This window comes from Chanodichthys erythropterus, chromosome 3, assembly GCF_024489055.1.
Source record: "Chanodichthys erythropterus isolate Z2021 chromosome 3, ASM2448905v1, whole genome shotgun sequence".
Classification (NCBI taxonomy): Eukaryota; Metazoa; Chordata; class Actinopteri; order Cypriniformes; family Xenocyprididae; genus Chanodichthys; species Chanodichthys erythropterus.
This window is the reverse complement of record NC_090223.1, coordinates 29,037,610-29,061,300: the sequence shown is the minus strand read 5'-3', so window position 1 is coordinate 29,061,300 and position 23,691 is coordinate 29,037,610.

Genomic DNA, 23,691 nt, shown 5'->3' with positions numbered 1-23,691 from the left:
CCTACTAATATTGAATGGCAGAAGAAAACGTTATTTACCTCAAAACTCCGCCTGTCATAAGGCAAAATAGCCTACAGTGGAAATGGCTTGGTCGCAATTGTTAATGCACTCATAACAGTTCTTCGTGCAGTGCCGTTACTTTGAAGGAATCGGATTTATTATACATCAAACAACAGCTCTATTTCGCCAAAGACAAAGTCAAACAAGATGCTATTCTTCTGTCTCATATAGAAGCTGTGCCATGTAAACGGAGGAGGCAAAAAGTGGAGGCTGAATAGAAGAGACATGTTAGATCCCTGTGTAAAGAGGCTTGTCTACTGTTTAGTTTTGAAATGATTGTGCTATCATCTTTTTCAGGGTTTCTAGTTGCATCTTTAGTGATTTTTCAACTATTTACTATGTCTTGCCACAAATAGGTGGATTTCTAGGTTTTTGCAAAATAAGCACAAGTGGATTTAGCTGGTTTTGACGCAAAAGAAAATCTAACTCGTTAAAAACCAATAAATTGTCTAGAGTGACATTTTTGAAAAAAAGTTATTTTATTCACTAGCTCATAACCTTATCATTACCTTTAAAATGAAACTCCTGAACTTGATTGTAAAAGCCTGGTAAAAAATGCTCATTTAAAAGAAAAGATGTCTGATGGATTTAGAGGGTTTTGCATCTGAACTCTTCATATTTTAATGCTCTGCCAGTTGAGCTACGCGGAACCCAAAATATGAAGCAGATAAAAGGTAACAATGCATTAAAATGAAAGTGTCCTTTTGTCAATAGGGGCGCAACTTTAGTAAACACTCCTATGGGTCGTATTTCAGGTCGTATTTTCAGGCGTATTGGTTGGAGAACATGTTGGAAAAATAATTATTGTGATGTCTTTATTGTGAATTATTGTTATTGTGGGTATGGCGAGGTCTTCTGTAACGAAGCGGGACTCAACGTAAGATCCAAATGCAGCTTTATTAAAAGGTGAGCGTGGTCGTACAGGCAGGGTCAATCAGGAGCAAACAGGAACAGCGGAGGACAGGCAGAGTCGTAGTCAGGAAGCAGGTAAAGATCAGGACAGGCAGATATCACTCACAAGACGGTATACAAAGCACAGGTCAGGACAGGCAGCAACGGGTCAATAACAGGTAACAGGCAGGAACAATAACAGGTAACAGGCAGGAACAATAACAGGTAACAGGCAGGAACAATAACAACAAACAGACAGGATATAAATGCTCAGAATTGTAACGGGAGTTAGCAAGACCTCGCGGTGAAGTGGTGTGTGTCTGAGTCCTTTATAGTCCAGGTAATGTGTGGCAGCTGGGTGTGGTGATTAGTGTGGAGTGATTGTGAAGTGAGTGCAGGTGATAAGCAATGGAGGATCATGGGAAATGTAGTCCGGGATGTGACAGGAACAGACGTGATCGTTACAGGCAACTTCATGAGTGAGTCTCTTGAATCATTAATTTAACCAATTTCTTCAAAAACACAGATTCATTCACAAACAAAACAGGTGAATGTTGTCATTGAAACATTCACACAACTGGTTCATGATATAATCAGTATTTACGTCATTGTCAGCTTGAGCTTCTACCTATCCAAATAAAGATCACAAAGAAATGTTCTGATCTCAGAGCCTTACATGCTTTCCAGAGTGTTAAGTTAACCAAAGAATAAATTCTACTTCCTGTACTGGAACAATGCATTGAGCATCAGACGGCTTTTCTGAACTTTTGCCAGCCTCCTTATTCATTCGCAATCCCTTTACTTTTGTGCAGAATTTAAAGGCCCTATGGGGTAATTTTGGGCCAATTTGTCCAGGCCCCGATCTTCTTGCCAAAACTATTTATATTTGTAACTACTCCCCTTAGTACACAAAAAGAGGAGCACATGTGAAACAAAGAACTATGTAGAGGGAATGGAACAGAGAGAGAGAGAAAAAAAAAGATTTTAGTATCTCAGTGACCCTCAGCCATTATGAAAAAGAAAGATAAAAGCATTAATTTCCTTCTCAACAGAGAAACTAAACCTATACTATTCATGTAATGGCAAACTGTCCTTTGATCTGGCTGCCAAGGTCATTTCGTGGTTCCTTGCATTATGCTTGTTAATCACAGAGAGCAGTAGGCTATCTGAGGTTTGACTTGCTTCACGTTTTCTTGGAAAGGCAGCATTTGAAACCTGTAGAATTTGGCATATGGATCCAACAAAACCACAAAAAGCCTTGGTTCCTGTCCCAGGGATCCGTGCTGGGGACTTCTCATTGTCACGTAATGCTTACGACAGATACTTCCCTCACGGGCTGGGGGGCGATCATGAGTGGTCGCTCGGCTCAGGGTCTATGGGAGGACCATCAGCTCTCCTGGCACATAAATTGGCTGGCTGGAGATGATGGCGGTGTTTCTTGCATTAAAGCACTTCCTCCCAGACCTGAGGGGACACCATGTGTTGGTCCATACGGACAACTCTACGGTAGTCTCATATATAAACCATCAGGGGGGTCTGCGGTCTTGCCTACTGTGCAAATTGTCCAGTCGCATCCTCCTGTGGGCCCAAGGAAAGCTCCATTCTGTAAAAGCAGCATACATTCCGGGGTGTCTAAATGTGGGAGCGGACGCTCTGTCGAGGCAGACCTATTTGACCTAGCCAAGTAATCTTGGTGTCTAACCCCATGTTTTCTGGGTCTTTGAATCCATTGGACTAAATTGCACTGACATGATTACATATGGATTACATGATTTTGTGAGATTACTGTAAGGTTTTATCTTTGTTTGGGGTGAACCAGAGATGTAAATGATTTATCCTATGTCATGTAACTCCTACTCAGTACGTGTTTTTGACACAGACCCTTTTTTTGCAAAAACACAGACTTGACATTCAATGTAAAAGTTATTGCACCCATAAGTAACTTAAATTGGAGTTGTATAACTTTGATCATAAACAACTCTGAATTAGCCCGAACGGAGGCCTGTGTGTGAACCCTCTAAAATGGTCACTCATTTCAATTTGAATAAGGTAATACATATGTAATGCATCCTCTATAGGTGTTTTTGAGTATAAAGGTGGCATTATACTAAACCCAACAAAATTAAATTCACAATTTACAGCAATTCAGAAGATGGTGGAAGAGAATACTGACATTTGACTTGTCTCATTGAACTGTTGTTGGCAGCACAGTGTATACCATTTTGCTCAAACAAAATTCATCCTTGACTACTTAAAGGATTAGTCCACTGTCAAATAAAATTTTCCTCATAATTTACTCACGCCCATGTCATCCAAGATGTTCATGTCTTTTTTTCTTCAGTCGAAAATAAATTAAGTTTTTTGATGAAAACATTCCAGGATTATTCTCCTTATAGTGGACTTCAATGGCTTCCAAACGGCTGAAGGTCACAATTACAGTTTCAATGCAGCTTCAAAGGGCTTTTAACGATACCAAACGAGGAATAAGGGTCTTATCTAGAGAAACCATTGGTCATTTTCTAAAAAAATACAACTGTATATGTTTTATAAACACAACTGATCACCTTGCACATGCTTCCGCTTTCCGTATTCTTCAAAAAGCTTACGCTGTATGTCCTACGCCTTCCTTATTCTACTTATGGAAAAATGGAACTGGCGTTGCGTTCATTCCGTAAGTTGAATAGGTCTATTTAGGTCTATCTAGTCTTTTCTGTGGAATACGATAACACATGGAAGTAAAGACACAAGTAGTGTTAAGACTGATTAGCTTGAAGAGTCCATTCTTGAGTGTTGTGACAATCATGCAGATCTTTCACTGTAAAAGGCAGGATCGTGGTGTGGATTGGAAAGGAAGGTAACATGAACACAGTGGATTGGGGATGGAAACTGGTGGACAAACGGTTCCTGCCAGTTATGACCTGTAAGACTGCTGCCCCAGAAAGCCTCCTGCAGATGATCCACTGTAATTGCACAACTGCCTGCTGAACACAACAGTGCCTTTGCAGGGCATTTTGACAACCATGCATGCCTGCTTGTGGACCATGTCAAATTGGGAGTTGTGAGAATAACACTATAAACAACCTCTATGGGAGGAAGAATGTGACGCCTAATGGTAAATCTAGTGAAGGTCACAGTGCAAAAAAGATTAAAAAAAAAACAGAAACAACTGAAGAAAATAGAAAAAGATATGTATAAATAAGAAAAGTATTAAAAAACAAAACAAAAGGCATAATAATTTTTTTTTTTTTTAAATATAAAGAAATAAAACAAAAAAAAATAAAAGGGGTTAGCGGTACTAAGACTTAACGTGGCAGTCCTGTTTTGACAAATTTTACAGAACCACACAATTCTAATGAATTTATTCTTTATTGGAATCAAAAGATTGGTTATGAACCACAGAAAGCACCAACACTAGGCAAAAAGATATGAGAAAGGAGAAATATGCAATTACTTAAGAGAAATTGTGCTTACTTTTTGCATAAATATGCTTGTAACCAATTGCTTTAATATATAATTGTACTTGTAATCACTTATCTATCATGCAAATATGCTAATTAGAAAATTACATGGCCAAAACACGTATCAGGCACCAGTATTACTGGTCTAGGAGGAATACAAAGGAGTAATGGTCATTTTAGGGACCTGACGTCCACCATTTTGAAAATGGGGCCTTCCTAGGAGTCAAACTTTGGTAAACTTTTAGTATGTTTTTAAGTACATCTGATACTACTGTAAACCACAATAAAACTTTTGTTAGAATTCTTTTGAGGTCAAGCCATATATGCAGCTGACTTAGTACTCAAATGTTTCAAGTTAAGAACAATTAAAATGTATGAGTAGTACAAAGTAAAAATCTGCCAGTTCTGCTTACTTAAACATTGAATTTCTTAAATTAAAAGTTTTGAGGCAAATTGATTGCCTCAGTTTTTTTGTTTTGCCAACTTATTCAGGTTTACACTGAGTTTAAGAATTCAGTTTAGATGACTTGAAATTTGTGTTCCAAATTTCATAATTTCTGCTTACTCATTTTAAGTTTACTTTGCTTTTTTTTTTCTTTTTTTTTTTTTTCAAATACAAGTAAACAACACAATAGATAATTTCTTGTTACACTTTGTAAGACAACATGTCTGCAATGTAGGTACCCAAATGGACACAAAGACCTTAATACCTGATACACAAAACACAACAACAGTAATCAGTGTCACAGACACGCCAGGCTCCACCTCACCACAGTACCCACGCACCCAATCACCAGCGTACTAATCACCGCCACCTGCATCTCAGTCACTCTGCAATCACCAGCACTACAAAGCCACCACACTCACACACACTCACTGTCCGGTCTCGTTTGCAATACCTTGTGTTAATGCTTACCTTAAGGACTCCCCTTCATCATACTTACCTGCTCCAGCGATCTCCTTCATCTCCTTCGTCTCCTGGTCCCTTCGTGTGCTTACCCTTCTGTGTGTGTGAGTGTCTCCAACGTCTCCCTCCATCTCATCTCAGCTCCTGGATTCACAAACCATACAAGGACAGTATTACTTTATATTCATCTCTCAAGAACCTGATAACAGCCATTTCCACTCTGTGTTCACATATTGTTCAAATAAACTCACCTAAATTGCTTTTATCTCTGCCTCCGTGTCTATATCATAACAGAAGACCGGACCATAACAACTGAACGGCATGAGTACTAACGATCCATTCCAGGAACTCGTGGACGTGCTGCGTCAAGCACTCACACCACAGCCCTCAACATCGTCACCCCTCAACACGGCTGTTTCCGCACCCACCAGCACCGCTCCTTCACCTGCATTCACCGCCAGTCCCATGGCCAAACCTGCGCCCTACTCTGGATCGGCGGAGGAATGCAGCGGATTCCTTCTCCAATGTGAACTGGTCCTGGAGATGCAGCCGCACCTCTACACCACAGACACGGCTAAAATAGCGTTCATTATTTCACAACTGCAAGGGAAGGCTCTGCAATGGGCAGATTCGTTATGGACCCAGAAAGGCCCAGTCGTCCAATCCTATTCGGCGTTCGTCTCCCACTTCCGGGAAGTATTCGGGAAACCTCTGACTGATTCCTCGACTGGTGAGAAACTTTATAATCTAAAGCAAAGAAACCTCTCTGTTAACGAATATGCCTTGCAGTTTCGAACGCTAGCCGCCACCAGCGGATGGAACGAGCAAGCCCTCATCACCACGTTCCGTCAGGGGCTGGAACCCTCCGTGCGGCTGCATCTCGCTGCATACGAGGACTCCATGGGATTAGAACGCTTCATCCAACTCGCCATCCGCGTGGGGTCCCGTATGCAGTCGTGTATTCAAGAACACCAGGGCCAGTCATCCACCACCAACCTCCTCCGTCGGTCCGAACCCGTCAGCTCCCCAGAACCAGCCAACGAACCCATGCAAATAGATCATTCTCGTCTCACCCCAAACGAAAGACAAAGAAGGCTGGCCCTGAATCTCTGTCTCTATTGCGGGACTATGGGGCATAATCTCTCCACATGCCCAATACGTCCTCCTCGACCCGTGGTGAGTGCAATATTTCCCTCCATTCAGAAAATGAAACCACTCACTACAACTGTAACCCTTACTGCTGCTAACATCTCTGTTCCAGTGGTGGCGCTCCTTGATTCAGGGTCAGCCGGAAACTTCATCTCAGGCACCCTCTGTAGACAACTCAACCTTAAGATCTCTCCTTCACCGACGAGCTATCAAATCCACTCCATCACGGGCAAACCCCTAAGCCGCAGACACATCCGTCACTGCGTGGGTCCACTTCAACTCAGCATCGGAATCCTGCACACTGAACACATCCATTTGCTGGTTCTGGAGGAATCCACCGCTGACGTGGTTCTAGGGCGCCCGTGGCTGGAACAACACAACCCCAACATCTCCTGGCGCACGGGCGAAGTCCTGAAGTGGGGCGATCACTGCTTCCCAAACTGCTTCCCAGCGCTTCCTGTTCCGAAATCTCCACTCTCCAAGCCTCTTCTCGTGAATGCCACGTCCATCGAGAGCCCTGTTGAGAAGCGCTCCGTGGATGTTCCCCCTGACTACGCCCCCTTCAGCGACGTTTTCTGCCCGCAACGCGCCTCCAAGCTTCCTCCACACCGGCCATGGGACTGCGCCATCGATCTGCTGCCGGGTGAACCAGTGCCCAGGGGACGCATATAGCCCCTGTCCATACCGGAGGAGAAGGCCATGGAGGAATACATCAAAGAGGCACTCGAACAAGGTTACATCCGCCCGTCTACTTCCCCTGCTGCTTCAAGCTTCTTCTTCGTGGCTAAGAAGGACGGAGGCTTGAGGCCCTGCATCGATTACCGTGCACTCAACAAGATAACCATAAAGTTCCGCTATCCACTTCCCCTCGTCCCAGCGGCCCTGGAACATCTCCGCGGTGCCACTGTGTTCACCAAGTTGGACCTCCGCAGCGCGTATAACCTCATCCGGATACGTGAGGGGGACGAGTGGAAGACCGCCTTTGTCACGCCCACAGGACACTACGAATACCTCGTGATGCCGTATGGCCTGGTCAACGCCCCCTCCGTATTCCAGGATTTCATCCACGAGGTGCTCCGGGAGTTTCTCCATAAGTCCGTTCTGGTTTATATAGATGACATCCTCATCTACTCCCGGAGCTTGGCCGAACATCGCCACCACGTTGCGGAGGTCCTCCAGCGCTTACGGCAGTTCCATCTCTTCCTCAAGGCTGAAAAATGCTCATTTCACCAACCCTCCGTCCAGTTCCTGGGGTACGTGATTGATCACAGTGGCATCCGGATGGACGAGGGAAAGGTCTCCGCCATACAGTCCTGGCCCACTCCTACTACTATCAAAGAACTCCAAAGATTCCTAGGCTTCTCCAATTTCTACCGCTGGTTCATCAAGAATTACAGCACTATCGTCAGTCCACTCACCAACCTACTCCGTCACCAGCCCAAGTCTCTGTCCTGGTCTCCACTAGCCACCAACGCCTTTGAGACCCTGAAGAAAGCCTTCACCACCACTCCCCTCCTCGTCCACCCTAACCCGGACCTCCCGTTCATAGTTGAGGTGGACGCATCTACCACCGGAGTGGGAGCGGTCCTTTCACAGCAGCAGGGGACACCAAGTAGACTCCATCCATGCGCCTTCTTCTCCCGCAAGCTCAACCCGGCGGAGGTCAACTACGACATTGGTGACCGCGAACTCCTGGCCGTCAAGCTTGCCCTTGAGGAGTGGAGGCATTGGTTGGAGGGAGCTGCTCACCCGTTTCAAGTTCTCACTGATCACAAGAACCTTGAATATCTGAAGGCCGCTAAGAGACTCAACCCTCGCCAAGCTCGCTGGGCTATGTTCTTCTCTAGATTCAACTTCTCCATCTCCTACCGTCCTGGTTCTAAGAATACAAAAGCTGATGCCCTATCTCGCCTCTATGCTCCTGAGGAAAAGCCCGAAAAGCCTGATACTATTCTGCCGGAGTCCATCTTCTGCATCTCATTCACTCTGCAATCACCAGCACTACAAAGCCACCACACTCACACACACTCACTGTCCGGTCTCGTTTGCAATACCTTGTGTTAATGCTTACCTTAAGGACTCCCCTTCATCATACTTACCTGCTCCAGCGATCTCCTTCATCTCCTTCGTCTCCTGGTCCCTTCGTGTGCTTACCCTTCTGTGTGTGTGAGTGTCTCCAACGTCTCCCTCCATCTCATCTCAGCTCCTGGATTCACAAACCATACAAGGACAGTATTACTTTATATTCATCTCTCAAGAACCTGATAACAGCCATTTCCACTCTGTGTTCACATATTGTTCAAATAAACTCACCTGGATTGCTTTTATCTCTGCCTCCGTGTCTATATCATGACAATCAGTGGATAGTTTTTGAGTAGAAAATAAACTCCAGATGTCACAAAACAGCAAGTTACTAAACCTAACAAAAAAGCAACAATAAAACATTGTAAATACAACAAGAGAACAATGAAAAATGCAACCTTAATTATTTGTGCCCCATAGCATGATGGGAACACCGTTATCAGAAAGTTTAGTAGGCTTTACTTCTTTTTATAACTTTGATACTTATTCAAAGAATCACTGTAAACATAACAAACAATTCCAAGTAAAATAAACTTATTAGGTCAAGTTTTAATTTACAAGCTTGAATTGGGTACTTGTTACAGTATGCTGGTGCAATAGAGACTAGACAATAACGGATATCCACAATTAAGGTATTTAATGAAGAACGCAGGAGATACACACAGTATACACATATCAAACAACAACAAGATCAGACAAGGAGTGAAGGGAGTGAGTCTATTATAAAGGGAGTGCTGATGATGAAGCCCAGGTGCAGGTGATGAGTGCTGATGGGGAGAAGACGAGGGAAGTGAGTGTAGGTGTGGAAACAGGAGGATCATGGGAAATGGAGTTCAGGAGACGAGGGGACTGTGACAGTACCTCGACTTCCCGGTAGGCGCCATAGATGGAACAACCGGAGAGGGGGGTTGGGTGCCCTGGAGACCTCAAGCAGGTGCAGGGAGAGGAGAAGACAGGAACGGAGGTCTCCAGGCTGTGTCCATGGACCCGCCGTCGGAGGCCGTGGGCGGCCATGTTGGGTCGGAGGCAGCAGGCGGCCATGGAAACGTCAGAACCCCGCCCAGGAGTTCCCCACCCACGGGTACATGGCCCCCCCAAAAAAATTTCTTGGTGAAGTCCCTGGTGGTAAGAATGGACCTGTGGGCTGGAACTGGAAGGCGGGCTCAGCGAAGACTGGAGCGGGCTCGGCAAAGACTGGAGCGGGCTCGGCAAAGACTGGAGCGGGCTCGGCGAAGTGTCCATCAGTTATACCCTTCAATACCTTCATTCTGAAGGGCCAGTTTTGAGCATTTTAGTTTGGAACGACTCTTCAATATGGCGGCCATGATTTTTTTCACTCCGAAGTGCCCTTCAGAGGGTGATATATCCCACTTGGAACGCACAGAGAATGGCAAGACATGTTAAAAACAGACTCTCGCACAAAGAGTCATCCAGAGTTTTACATCATCAATCCTTGACACGTTCAGTGACTGTGAGCTACATTACATGTGGGATAGAAATGGAGGCTAGCAAACAAAAACAATCTCTAGCATTACTTTTTATTTCAAAATTGGATGGATTATTTGATCTCCCGCGTTCCTCTGGTAGAGGTGGGGGCATCATTGTGTTGCACAACCAACAGTTCAACATGTGTCCCGTGGCTGTCCCCAAATCTGACTCATTTGAATGTCTTGTCTTGAGTGTTTCTGCGCCCCTCTCTACTGCAGTGGTTATAGTCTACAGGCCTCCTAAGACAAATAAAGACTTTTTATCTGAATTATCAGATATGTTGTCTTTTCTCTGCCTCAGGTTTGAAAGAATTCTTCTCCTGGGGGATTTCAACATCCATATGGATATAAAAGACTCCACAATAACAAAAGACTTCTTGTCCATATTGGAGTGCTTTGAACTAAACCAACTCGTGGACTGTTCTACACATGACAAAGGCCACACTTTAGACCTTGTGATTCCCAATGGCTCATTTGTGTCTCAGTTGTCAACCTCAGATTTAGGTCTGTCTGATCACCGGGCTGTCTTTTTTAACATGGAATTACCTGACATGATCACTTCCACTTCTCGCATCATTAATTATCGCAAGTGGAGATCTATTGAGCCCACTGATTTTTCTGATTTTATTGACTCTTTTTTTTAAGTTGTGATTCTCTGTCTGATGATCTGGATGATAATGTTTCTGTGCTGAATTCTGTTCTCTAGTCTGGCCTGGACACGCTGGCTCCTTTGAAATCACGATCTGTTTCTTTTGCACGCTCTGCTCCTTGGTACAATGATGATCTGCGTGCAATGAAGGCTTTGTGTCGCAAAATGGAGCGTAGATGGCGCATATCAGGTTTAACAACTGTTCATCACCAGGCCTGGAAAGACAGCTTATTTAAATATAAGGCTGAAATTGTGTCAGCTAGATCTGTTTATTTTTCTCAGTTAATTGTCAGCAACCAGAGAAACCCTAAACAACTGTTTTACTCAATCAACAAGCTGCTTAAAAATCACAGCCTCTCTAATGTTCCTGCTTCAACTCACCGTTGTAATATGTTTTTGGAGTTTTTTAGCACCAAAATTCATAATATACAAAACCACATTGTTTCCATTCATACTTCTGCTGCCTCCTCCTTAAATATTTCTGCATTTTATGGTATTTCTCTCTCCAACTTTGTTATTCATGACTCCCAGTCTCTATGTAATATGGTTTCAAAACTGAAAGCCTCAACTTCCAGAGCTGATCCGATACCATCTTGTCTCATGTTTTGATTCCCTCTCACCTGTTTTGAGAATTATCAATAACTCTCTGTGCACCGGTGTTGTGCCAGCAGCACTTAAAACTGCTGCTGTCACCCCTGTACCAAAAACTAACAACATGGACTTTAATAACCTGAATAATTTTCGTCCCATCTCCAATCTTCCTTTCCTCACCAAAATTCTGGAACAAACAGTGGCTTCTCAACTGCTTTCTCATCTTTCCTCTAATGATCTTTTTGAGCAACTTCAGTCTGGATTTCGTAAACTTCACAGCACTGAAACAGCGTTAGTTAAGGTCACTAATGACTTGTTAATGGCTTCTGATTCTGGACATCTGTCTATACTGATTCTTCTTGATCTTAGTGCCGCTTTTGACACTATAGATCACTCCATTTTAATCACCCATTTAGAGACTATCTTTGGAGTTTCTGATTCTGCATTACAGTGGTTTAAGTCTTACTTCTCTGATCGCAAGCAGTTTGTTGTGATGGGTGATTGCAAGTCTGAGATCGGTGAGGTGCACTGTGGTGTTCCCCAGGGATCAGTTTTGGGCCCTTTACTTTTTAGTATTTACATTTTTCCATTTGGCCAACTTTTAAGAACTCTTGGTCTTAACTTTCACTTTTATGCTGATGACACTCAGATCTATATACATTCAAAACCTAGTGTCAATATGCCTGTGTCTTTTCTTTCTCAATGTTTTACTGAGATTAAAAAATGGATCTCTGAAAATTTTCTTTGTCTAAACAGTGACAAGACTGATGAGAGTGATGCTCATTGGTTCACCTCATCAGTTGCGTAAAGCAGAGTCCATAACCTTAAGTGTGGATGGCTCTGCTTTACAATTCCAAACTAAACTAAAAAATCTGGGGGTGATATTTGACACCAATTTAACATTTGACCATCATGTTCGTAACACAGTCAAAGCATAATTTTTTCATCTCAGAAACATTGGCAAATTACGTCCCATGTTGACTTTCTCTGTGGCTGAAAAGTTAATCAACACTTTTGTTTTTTCACGCATTGATTATTATAATGCACTGCTGGCTGGAGTTTCTAAAGCTACCCTAAGTAAATTACAGTTGGTACAAAATTCAGCTGCTAGAATTCTGACTAGGACCAGTGCAAGGGAGCACATTACACCTATCCTGGAAAAATTGCACTGGCTTCCTGTTAGTTTTCGTATTGATTTTAAAATTCTTATGCTCACTTATAAGGCCTTGAATAATTTGGCCCCTCAATATCTGCGTGAGCTTTTAACCCCCTACACTCCTACACGTGTTCTACGCTCCTCTGAAGCTGGTCTTTTAACTGTCCAAACAACACGGCTAAAATCTATGGGTGATCAGGCTTTCTCTTCTTTGGCTCCTAAGTTGTGGAATTCCCTGCCCTCTGAGATTAGGAATGAAAAATCCCTTAGTGTTTTTAAATCGTCTCTTAAAACATATTATTTTAGGATAGCCTTTATGTGATTCTTGTGATTACTTATTTGTTATTATATTGCCTTTCTATTTTATTTTATTTTTGGTATTTTTTGTTTGATTAGTTTTTACTGCCTGTACTGTTATGTGTATCTTTTTAATTTCATTTTGTATGTAAAGCGCTTTGAGATGCTACTTTTAAAGGCGCTATATAAAATAAAGTTTATTATTATTATTATTAAAATTCTGACTTTTCGGACTGGAGCAAGTGGATGTTTGTTGTTGTCGCACTAATTGCATCAGGTTCGGCGCCCCTCAACGTAGGAAAAGCCACATACAGGACTCTGCCTCAAAACTTGTCAGAGGTAAAATTAGATTGCAATGGTCATTAATTGGCTGTTGGTCGGTGAATGTCAATCTAGCGATCAAAGTCTTCAGATTTTGGCCTAGGATCAGAGGAATCTTTTAGGATTGACAAAATTTGTCTCAGACGGCCAGATTGTAGCCAAGTGTGCGCCTGGCTTTAGATCAAATGTAGGACGTTTATATGCAACATTTTTTATAAATGAGACCCCTGAACTCGCTACTGCGAGAAAAAAGTCAGAATTTTGAAATAAAAAGTTGCCTTTTTATTCCATGACAGAAACAAGCTTCCATAAAAAGTAGTTTTATATTTAAATATAATCAGTTCTAATATGATGAGGATCAAAAATCTCATTAAACGTTATATAATGATACTTTTCAAGCTTTTAAAATGGCCTTGTGGTTTGGCATCCCAAACAGAACATGAATGTTAAAGCTCTGAAAAATTGTTAAAAGGACTTTCAAAATCATGACTATGCTTTGTGAACTTGATTTCTTTCATTCTTGCTGTTGTATAATAATACAACAGCATATATAATTTTTTCTGCCGGACTCACCACAGCATTCCACAATCACCTTTGCAGCTGTTGCCTGGAGATATCTTATCTCCAAGAGATCAACACTTCAAAGCATAATCCTCAGTTGGCTGACACCCTCTTGACACTCAATGCAACCACCCATTGTATCTGAATGACAGCTTCCTGCATGTCGAATCTGATCATTTCTCACACGCCCACACGTGTGTACTCACACACGCGCTAACACGCTGCTACTGATGGCTTTGTAAGGTCCCAGACCACCAACAATGATTTAAAAAAAAAATACAAAATGGAAAAGGTGAGAAACTTGTAGTTTAGACTATTTCTTTCCTTTTTTTTTTAAAGAAAGGTCAGTCCCTTCATCATATAGCTTTTTAAGATTTTTCATAGACAGCAATCTCTCTGAGGATGAAAAAGTAGAATGTAGAATGAAATGCCTTTAGTGAAAACAACCGCCAACATAATTTACATTTGAAAGCCAGCATTTGAGAGAGAGTAAAGGTAATTTACTCCCCCTCCACCCTTTCATCATTGGCCAAACGAGAAAAATATTCTATGTTAGTACAATAACATGAAAAAAAAGCTATGAACTTTGTGTCACACACTTCTGACAGATGGAGGCAGACAGGCCCTGAAGATCTCCCTCAACAGCATAATCTGATACATCAAAGCTTGTATGTATACTGGAATATATATTTGATGCTTTTATTCAGTCTGGCTTTAAGATTAAACCTTGTGATTTTGCTTTTAACATGAAAAACCACAGGTGAATCTGTACAAGCTATGAAAATTCTGGCGAACTTAAAAGTTTTACAATCGAATTTTGAATAAGTACTACTGTATAGAATATAGATAAGCTGCTCAGGATGAAATATTTTGCTAAGCGACAGGTATATCCAATGATTAAAATCAGATTAAAACAAAGTCATGCTTGGTAGGATTACATAATTGTTCATGAGCACCAGATCTGCACTTATCTAATAGGTTATTTACATGGTCACAGGTGTGAAAAGCAGTCTGTTCTATGAATATATTACAATACCATTTTTGAGGTCAGCAAAAAGTATTCCTTTAAGTACATTTTAGAGGTTATTCATTTGTTGAAATCAACAAATCAACATTATTTGTTCTGCTTGTTGATATACCTCTAAACATTTAGGTAATTTGATGCTTAACAAATAAATAATTAAACTGTTCAAAACTGTGCAACTCAACATGTTGAGGCCCTTTTGGTTGATTAAAGACAAGGACAATGGGTCAAATTGATCCCAGATATATATATATATATATATATATATATATATATATATATATATATATATATATATATATATATATATATATATATATATATATATATATATATATATATATATATATATATATATATATATATATATATATATATATATATATATACAGTGCAGAGGTGTCAAGTAACGAAGTACAAATACTTCGTTACCTTACTTAAGTAGAAATTTCGGGTATCTATACTTTACTGGAGTAATTATTTTTCAGCTTACTTTTTACTTCTACTCCTTACATTTTCACGCAATTATCTGTACTTTCTACTCCTTACATTTTAAAAATAGCCTCGTTACTCTTATTTCATTTCGGCTTGTTTTCATTCCGGCTTTAAAAAAAAAAAAAAAAACTATCCAGATAAATCGCGCCATCCGGATAGAGTGAATTTGATTGTGGTTGGATGAGAAGATAAAACATATAACGTACCATTCTGACACCCTATTGGTTTGTACGTAATCCATCACACCTGCACATCAAATCACGTCACACTCCAGCAAGGAGGACTAAAAGGTGCGTTCACGCGGCCTTGTAATTCCTGTAGTTACGAGATTCGAGCTTGTAAAAAGCGTTCACGTCCTCGTAGAGATCGTAATTACAGCTTGTAAGCTGGTAGTTTTCTGAGATCTCCCACATGTTCCACCTGACCGCTGTAGATTCATTTAGGTGTTGATAGTGGTGTCATGGAAACGCATAATTCCTAGTCGAAGGACCAAAAGGACGTGAACAGCTCCGAATATAACGTCACGTGTTGTCATGTCAAGATTCCGGTAAATACGAGGTGACGTGAACGCAGTAATAGTCAGTGTTGGGGGCATTACTCAAAAAAGATGATTTCTTATAAGTTATTATTTCTACACTACTGGCTCATTTAGGCTATCAAACGGGTGCTTTCTCTTCGTCCTCTGCAAATTAAGCTAGGTAACGTAATGTTAGTTCGATAGAGAGACGTTTAAATCGTATACCGGTTTTTAAACTTTTTTTTTTATTTTTTTAAGCGCGACCCTTTTGTTTATGTGACACATAGTCATATACAACCATGTAACTAAACAAGCCAAAACGAATTAATTTAAAACGAAACTTAAGGTAAACCTGCATTTCTCTCATGGTATACCTCTCTCTTTCAGTGAAGTGGAGCAGTGCTCTTGCTGAATGGCACGGATTGCACTACAGACTATTGTACCTTTTATATGTTTTTTTTTAAAACTGTATTTTATTTTTCATAACGAACAAGCTGCGATGTCACGTTTCCAGTGCTTTGTTGTGTGCGCGTGAGGCGCAGGCGCGATCAAACAGCTGTCTTTAAAGGGGGCTTGCCTCGTCGTCATGGCAACGGTTCGTGAACAGGTCAGATTACGTCAGAGTTTGTTGGATGCTCAGACGACCAAACAAACGCCGATTAAAGGTGCCCTAGATTCAAAAATTGAATTTATCTTGGCATAGTTAAATAACAAGAGTTCAGTACATGGAAATGACATACAGTGAGTCTCAAACTCCATTGTTTCCTCCTTCTTATATAAATCTCATTTGTTTAAAAGACCTCCGAAGAACAGGCGAATCTCAACATAACACCCACTGTCACGTAACAGTCGGGGTGTACGCCCCAATATTTGCATATGCCCGCCCATGTTCCCAACATTATGAAAGGCATTAGACAAGGGCAGGCATTAACGTCTGGAGCAGCACAACCGAACCATCAGACTAGGTAAGCAAACAAGAACAATAGAGAAAAATGGCAGATGGAACAATAATAACTGACATGATTCATGATAACATCATATTTTTAGTGATATTTGTAAACTGTATTTCTAAATGTTTTGTTAGCATGTTGCTAATGTACTGTTAAATGTGGTTAAAGTTACCATCGTTTCTTACTGTATTCACGGAGACAAGAGCCGTCGTTATTTTCATTTTTAAACACTTGCAGTCTGTATAATTCATAAACACAGCTTCATTCTTTATAAATCTCTCCAACAGTGTAGCATTAGCTGTTAGCCACAGAGCACAGCCTCAAATTCATTCAGAATGTAAACAATATAACAGTATACAATACTCACATAATCCGACGCATACATGCCGCATGCATGACGAACACTTTGTAAAGATCCATTTGAGGGTGTAAACTTTGTTTATGCACTGTTTAAGGCAAGCGCAAGCTTGGGGGCAGAGAGCATGAGAATTAAAGGGGCAGTAGCATAAATCGGCTCATATTTAATGATGCCCCAAAATAGGTAGTTAAAAAAATTAATTAAAAAAAATCTATGGAGTATTTTGAGCTGAAACTTCACAGAGTAAAAAGCTTGAGTTGATACTTCAACTTCTACAGAAGTATTTTTAAACCCTAGTATCTATACTTCTACTTGAGTAATGAATGTGAATACTTTTGACACCAGTGATACAGTGGCATGAAAAACTATGTGAACCCCTTGCAGCATCTGTGAAAATGATAATTATTTTAATAAAATAAGAAAGAGGGATAATAAAAAATGCAAGTATCTTCTGTTGGTTCCGAAGGGCAGTACTAAATGAAAAACAATGATATTTAAACAAAATAAGAAAAATTGTGACATCCTCATCCTGTTCAAAAGTTTTCACCCCCGACTCTTAATGCATTGTTTCCTTCTGGAGCATCAGTAAATGTTTGAACCTTTTTTAATAGTTGTGTTTGAGTCCCTCAGTTGTCCTCAGTGTGAAAACACAGATCTCAAAATCCTTCAGTCACTGCTTGAAAACTGATGAATCTGCAGGAGCTGGAGGAATTTTCTGAAGAACAGAGCTCAGTTTAACTGCTCAGGACAAACAAGAGACTCATGAACAACCATCACAAAACAAAAAAACAGTCGTGGATCATCAGGTAACCACAAACAGTATTGAGAATCAATGGTTCACATACTTATGAATGGGGTTATTTTAATAAATTCAGCTATTGTTTTGTCTTGTGAACTAAATGCAAACATCTTTTATGTAAAATATCTTACTCAGGACAGTACTAAACAAAAATAACATGCATTTTTTATTATCCCTCTTATTTTATTAAAATAATTATAATTTTCATAGATTCTGCAAGGGGTTCACATACTCACTCAAGATAAGGAAAATGAGGCAGAAGTACAATGAAAGTATTTAAAGTAATTTCAGGATGTTTCCTATCATTTTCCTAAATGATCAGAATACATCTATGACAAAGGGTTCTAAAAAAATGGCTTTTTATAAAAAAAGTGTTCCTCTGGCTCAACTTACCCCAGATTAGGGAATCTGAATCAAGCCCATGTGGAATTTTCAAGACAATGTACCTATTTTAAAATGTACCTATTTTTTAAAAACTAATTTAATAATCAAATTTCCTTTTATTCTTTATAAAAATATTTTACAAATATGTATTTTTTAAAGCTAAATTAAACAACATAAAACCAACCAAATTAAGTTGAAATTTCAGTATCTTTAATTGTTTGCATTTCCAAAACAATATGTTGAACATCAAAGTTGTAACCTTTCCATAAACAGACTAAACAGAGAGAGTTTGTTGAGTAAAATTAAATAAAAACTAAATAAGAATGAATAAATGTAACTGAAGCTAATAAACATTTTAGTCAGTAGGCTCTTGACGTGTAGTTTTTTCTTCAATGTTGACCATGTTAGGCCATTAGGAACTACAGGTGGAAAGATATATATGATTAAACATCCTCTGGTTCATATCAGAGAAGGATTTGGTGTACTTGTACACTATTCCTATCAAAAAAGACTTGAAAATAAAGATAAACTAAACCAGTTGCGTAATATTACATTGAAATGACACCAGTTTATACTTCAGATTTAACTTAAATTCATTGCCTTATGGTGGGGAAAGGTGGCTCAATTTACCCCACAGCATGTGGTTCACTTTGCCCCATAGCTGCCATTTTAGGAAAAGCTAGCTAGCTTACCAATTCAGAATAATATTTAGTTAAACGACTTGCATGGTTTTATACGTTGATATATCTGTCACGGCGAACACAAAGAGAAACAGGGTAGGTTCAATTGCAGGTATTTATTGGGGAAATCCAGAAACGTAATCCATAAGCCAGTCAATAGTCAAAAATCCAGGGAGACAGTCCAAACAAAACAATGACAGGAACAAAACACAAAGCAAACACTGTAATGAATTGCTGTAAAAATTACAGCAATATTTTACAGCCGATGGCTGTATTTTAATAATACAGCATATTGCTGTAAATTGCAATGAATTCCGGGGGCGTGGCGGTTTGAATCAAATTTACAGAATGATGCTGTAAATTTCAAATATACAGAGGCATTATGGGATCTCCAACGGTCAAGATTCGGGTAGCAGCAAGAGGAGTGATTTACAACTGTGGTAAGTGACTTATTATTTCATTTCCCCCCTCAGTCTTTGGTAAATATGTATGTATTTACATTCGCGATTCATATTGGTAACCCCGGATTGACGCATCCTCCGTCCGCGGGGCGCGAAGCAGACTTGCGCGGGGTTTTCCTCAGCGCGGTCGCGGTAGGATCTCACACATTCCCCGGTGCTTTAGCATAGCGGCTATGGGCCAACAATTAATCATTAGAAACAGTTGGAATTCACGAGAACTTCGTGTTCATCAGCGCACTTGGTCGTGATTATTTTATGGCGTAAATCACATTTGTACAGGCAGACAGTCATCTGTTAACGGGCCGAAACGAAAAGGCCTCGCGAGTCGCGACGCATCAGACCGCTCACGGAGGATGTGTCACGCAAAATGGTGCTGCTTCATGCTGTTAATGTAACCAATGTGATGTATTTGTGGACATTTTCTAACTTAAGGTAATGCAAACACTTTAACATATCTGTTTGATATAAGTTTGCCTTGTATAGTTAATTTAATATTACCATTACCAAAACCAAATCTTTTTTTAACTTGAAATGAAATGTGCTATTTAACGTTACAGATATGAACAAACTGATCATCCTGTATCTTACTTGTCTTTTAGATGTACATTTTATATCTATTGAGGCCTTTAACACAACTACAACTAACTATTTGTTTCTCAACTAGATTAGACATATTTTTAGGGTGAATGTTTTAGATGTCTCTCTATTTGACCCTGGCAAACAAATTAGTTAAATAAGGTGTTTAGATTAGTGGGACATCTAAAACTTTCAGGGAGGTAAGTATTCAGGAATGGAGTTGTAGGCTAATACTGCTCTACCACATGGTATAATTTCAAAAACATGATTACATGCCTCAAAAGCTAAAACCAATCTGAATTCTTGACCCTTTAGGCACTTTGTAGGTATTTATCTGGAGAGAGGAACAAAGACGAAAGGAAAAGTGCCATCTAAAACAACAGGCCACAGTTCAGAAGAAACGGGTTGCGTTCAACCTACATGTTACCACTCTTCTGTGCAAAGTGATGGATTTTCAGTGGAATTTCTGAAATGTAAGAAATACACACACACACCAAGATCTATTTTTCCTTTTATTATATACTTTTATTATTCTATATCTGTATCTGACTGTATCTATCATCCCTCTATCTGTCACTGACTGTATCTGTCATCCCTCTATCAGTCTCTTAAAGTATTATGTTTTGTAATATATCTAATATATTGTCCTCTGTGTTCCTTTCAATATTTCTAGCCTCTCTTTGCATCCTGGGATGGAACATCATCTGGAGCAGAATTGTTCTTTTTTGATCGCAAGTTTGTTGGACTTATTGTTTGGCCATGTTGGTATGTTCATGAAGTGATAAAAGTGATCTGGGTTTTAAGAAATGTTTTTATATGACCCTGTTGGTCAAGTTATAGTTATAATTGTATTTCTTTGTGTGAAGGGCCATGATGGCCAATAAGTAATTTAAAAACATTTTCATGACAAAATTTTGTCCCTTTAAAAAATAAAATGATTTTCTAAATAAAAAATAAATTCAAAATAATACACCTTTTATTGCATTTTTTTATGTAAATTTGAAAGATATATTTATTACATTTTGACCGTTTTTTCAAGATTAAGAAGCCTCAAATATCTTTTTTTTTGGGAGGGGGGTGAATTAAGTTATGCATTATACAACACTTTATGCAGTTAAAATTTGTTTAAAGCTTATGCAATTAATAGATTAAATTTAAAATTCAACTCCCATTAAGTGAGCAATAGCGAAAATATATTGTATACTGCATTTTACATATTCTACTTGACTAAACTACTTGAATGTGTGTATTTGCTATTTAAAGAAGTATGTTAAATGCAGTATACAATATATTTTTTTATAAAAATGCAGAATACAAAATATATAAATTACTGTAAATTTTACAGTAAAATACTGGCAGCAGGGTTGCCAGCCAGTTACTGTAATTTTTACAGTAGTGTTTCTGTAATTTAATTTACAGAATTTTACTGTAATTGATAATACAGTAAAATTCTGTAAATTAAATTACAGAAACACTACTGTAAAAATTACAGTAACTGGCTGGCAACCCTGCTGCCAGTATTTTACTGTAAAATTTACAGTAACTTTTTAACAGTGAACCAAAACAGAGACTCGGGAACATGAATGAAGACACCATGACAAAAGCAGAGACAAACCAGGTATAAATAGACAGACACTAATTGAACAAACACAAAACAGCTGGGTGCAATGACAATGAGATAATGAGTCCAGGGAAGTGAGTTATGGGTAATGTAGTCCAAGGGGTGAAAACAAGACTCCTGACTAGTGGCTGACTAGGGCACTCTCACTAGTGATCATGACAATATCACCAATATGCATCATAAATAGTTTTAGACCTGGACAAATTTACTTTGATGAAATAACCATTACATCTATTATGTTAAAATTTTACTTTGACAATCCAAAAACAGTTTTAAAGTAAATAAGCGACTTCCACTCCTCCCATGTGCTTCTCCTTTTCACAATCTGGCAAAAATGATGGGTGTTTCTAAAATATATGGTGCTCTCGCACAGAAACTCCAAATATGCCCTGCCACAGAAGAACACGCTCATACTGCTGTATCTGAATAGACAGAAGATTGAAACGCTGTGATTGATTAAACATGACTAATAAACACACGACTGCCTTATTCTGTATTAGAAGCCACATCATCTCACAGAAGGATGTTCAACTGTTGTTATGAAGTGAGTTTGGATAAAAACATGTTATTAAATGTTGTCTTTTGTTGGACAACGTGTTAATAAATGCTTCTCATGTCTGGAAACGCGTGTTGCTTTTTTAAATGTACATTATAAGTGACTCAAACTCACAGTGCTTTTAGATGGATTAGCATTTGGTGCCATACTTCATTGACAAGATGTGCATAAAATAATTATCGCAGCCTTTGCAATTTCATAATCACACTAAGAATCACGTTTAAGTTCAATGTTATTTTTCATATCATGTGTATATATATATATATATATATATATATATATATATATATATATATACACACACACACACACATTACGGCTGTATAATTTATTTATATTTATGAAAGTCACAAATGAACCACTCCAGCCTGAGTGATTTGAGCACATTCATTCTGAAATTGTGTTAAGTGTTAAGCATTGTTATTGTGTGTTAAGCATTACTAAGAAAAATGCTAAATTACTTTTCTGGAAACCAAACTTCTTTGGTTCACATTAACTTCCATTGTTTCCATTAATTGGGAAAAATTGGAAGTTAGAACTGGAAATCTTTGGTTGCCAACATTCTTTAAAATCTTCTTTTGTGTTCAGCAGAATAAAGAAATTCATACAGGTTTGGAAAAACTTGAGTAAATAATGACAGAATTTTCATTTTTGATTGAACTATCTCTTTACAGAGACCAAAAAAAGACGTGTGAGAATTGAGCTCTGTTTAGCTCACCCTCACTACATTTCTAAGAGGCTATTTGTAAAATTGATTGCACCTTTGCAAGCAATATGGGACTCCATCTGCTCTCACACAGTTTGATCAGCATTCTTTATTGACACTCTCTCCTGTCTCTTATTTTTTCACTTGGTCTCATCTTGTTCTAGTTGGTGGGAAAACAGCAGTGATATGGTACAAGTTGAGTTCTGAACAAACTGATCTTGGATCTCTGAACAAATCACCTAATGAAAATTAGAGGAGGATATAGCAAGTAATGAAAAGGAAGATTCAAGTTCACTGTCTTTTCCACCGTCTCCAAGACTGTTGGGCTGACACAACAAACATATATAACCTTGAATGACCTTCATGAAGACTTTAAATGCCTGTTCACACCTAATTCAGTAAGACTAAAGGAGACAAAAAATAATATATACTGTATGTATCCAAATATTGGAGATGCATAATATATTGGCCATTATGTCAGTATCGGCCAATTCAATAAAAATTTGATAACCGTTTTTACTGTGCCAAGTTTAAATGTACAAAACTATCTATTCTACTAAACTACTGGCACACTAAAGCAAAAGAGATTCATTACTGAATGGAAGTGGTCACTATTAAATAGTATAAATGTTCAGTAACCCATAAGCTAGGCTGAGCTTATTCTGTTTCTTCCACAAAAGTGGTGGATTTATGGATGCTTTAGAGAGATACACACAGTACAACAGTGAAGGGAAGTGAAGCAGTCATCATTATCCAGCAATGAGCCAACACAGATGACCTTTTAAATATGTGCAGGAGGAGATTAATTCATATGTCAAAGGAAAAAGCAAAGGAGGGTTTCCACACCCCAGGCTAGATTACACAGACATCTGTGAAGGTGAAAATCTCATGTTGTGTTGAACTTCTTATTCAATGTAAAATGTCTGAATATTAATCTGAAACAAAATCAATTGCT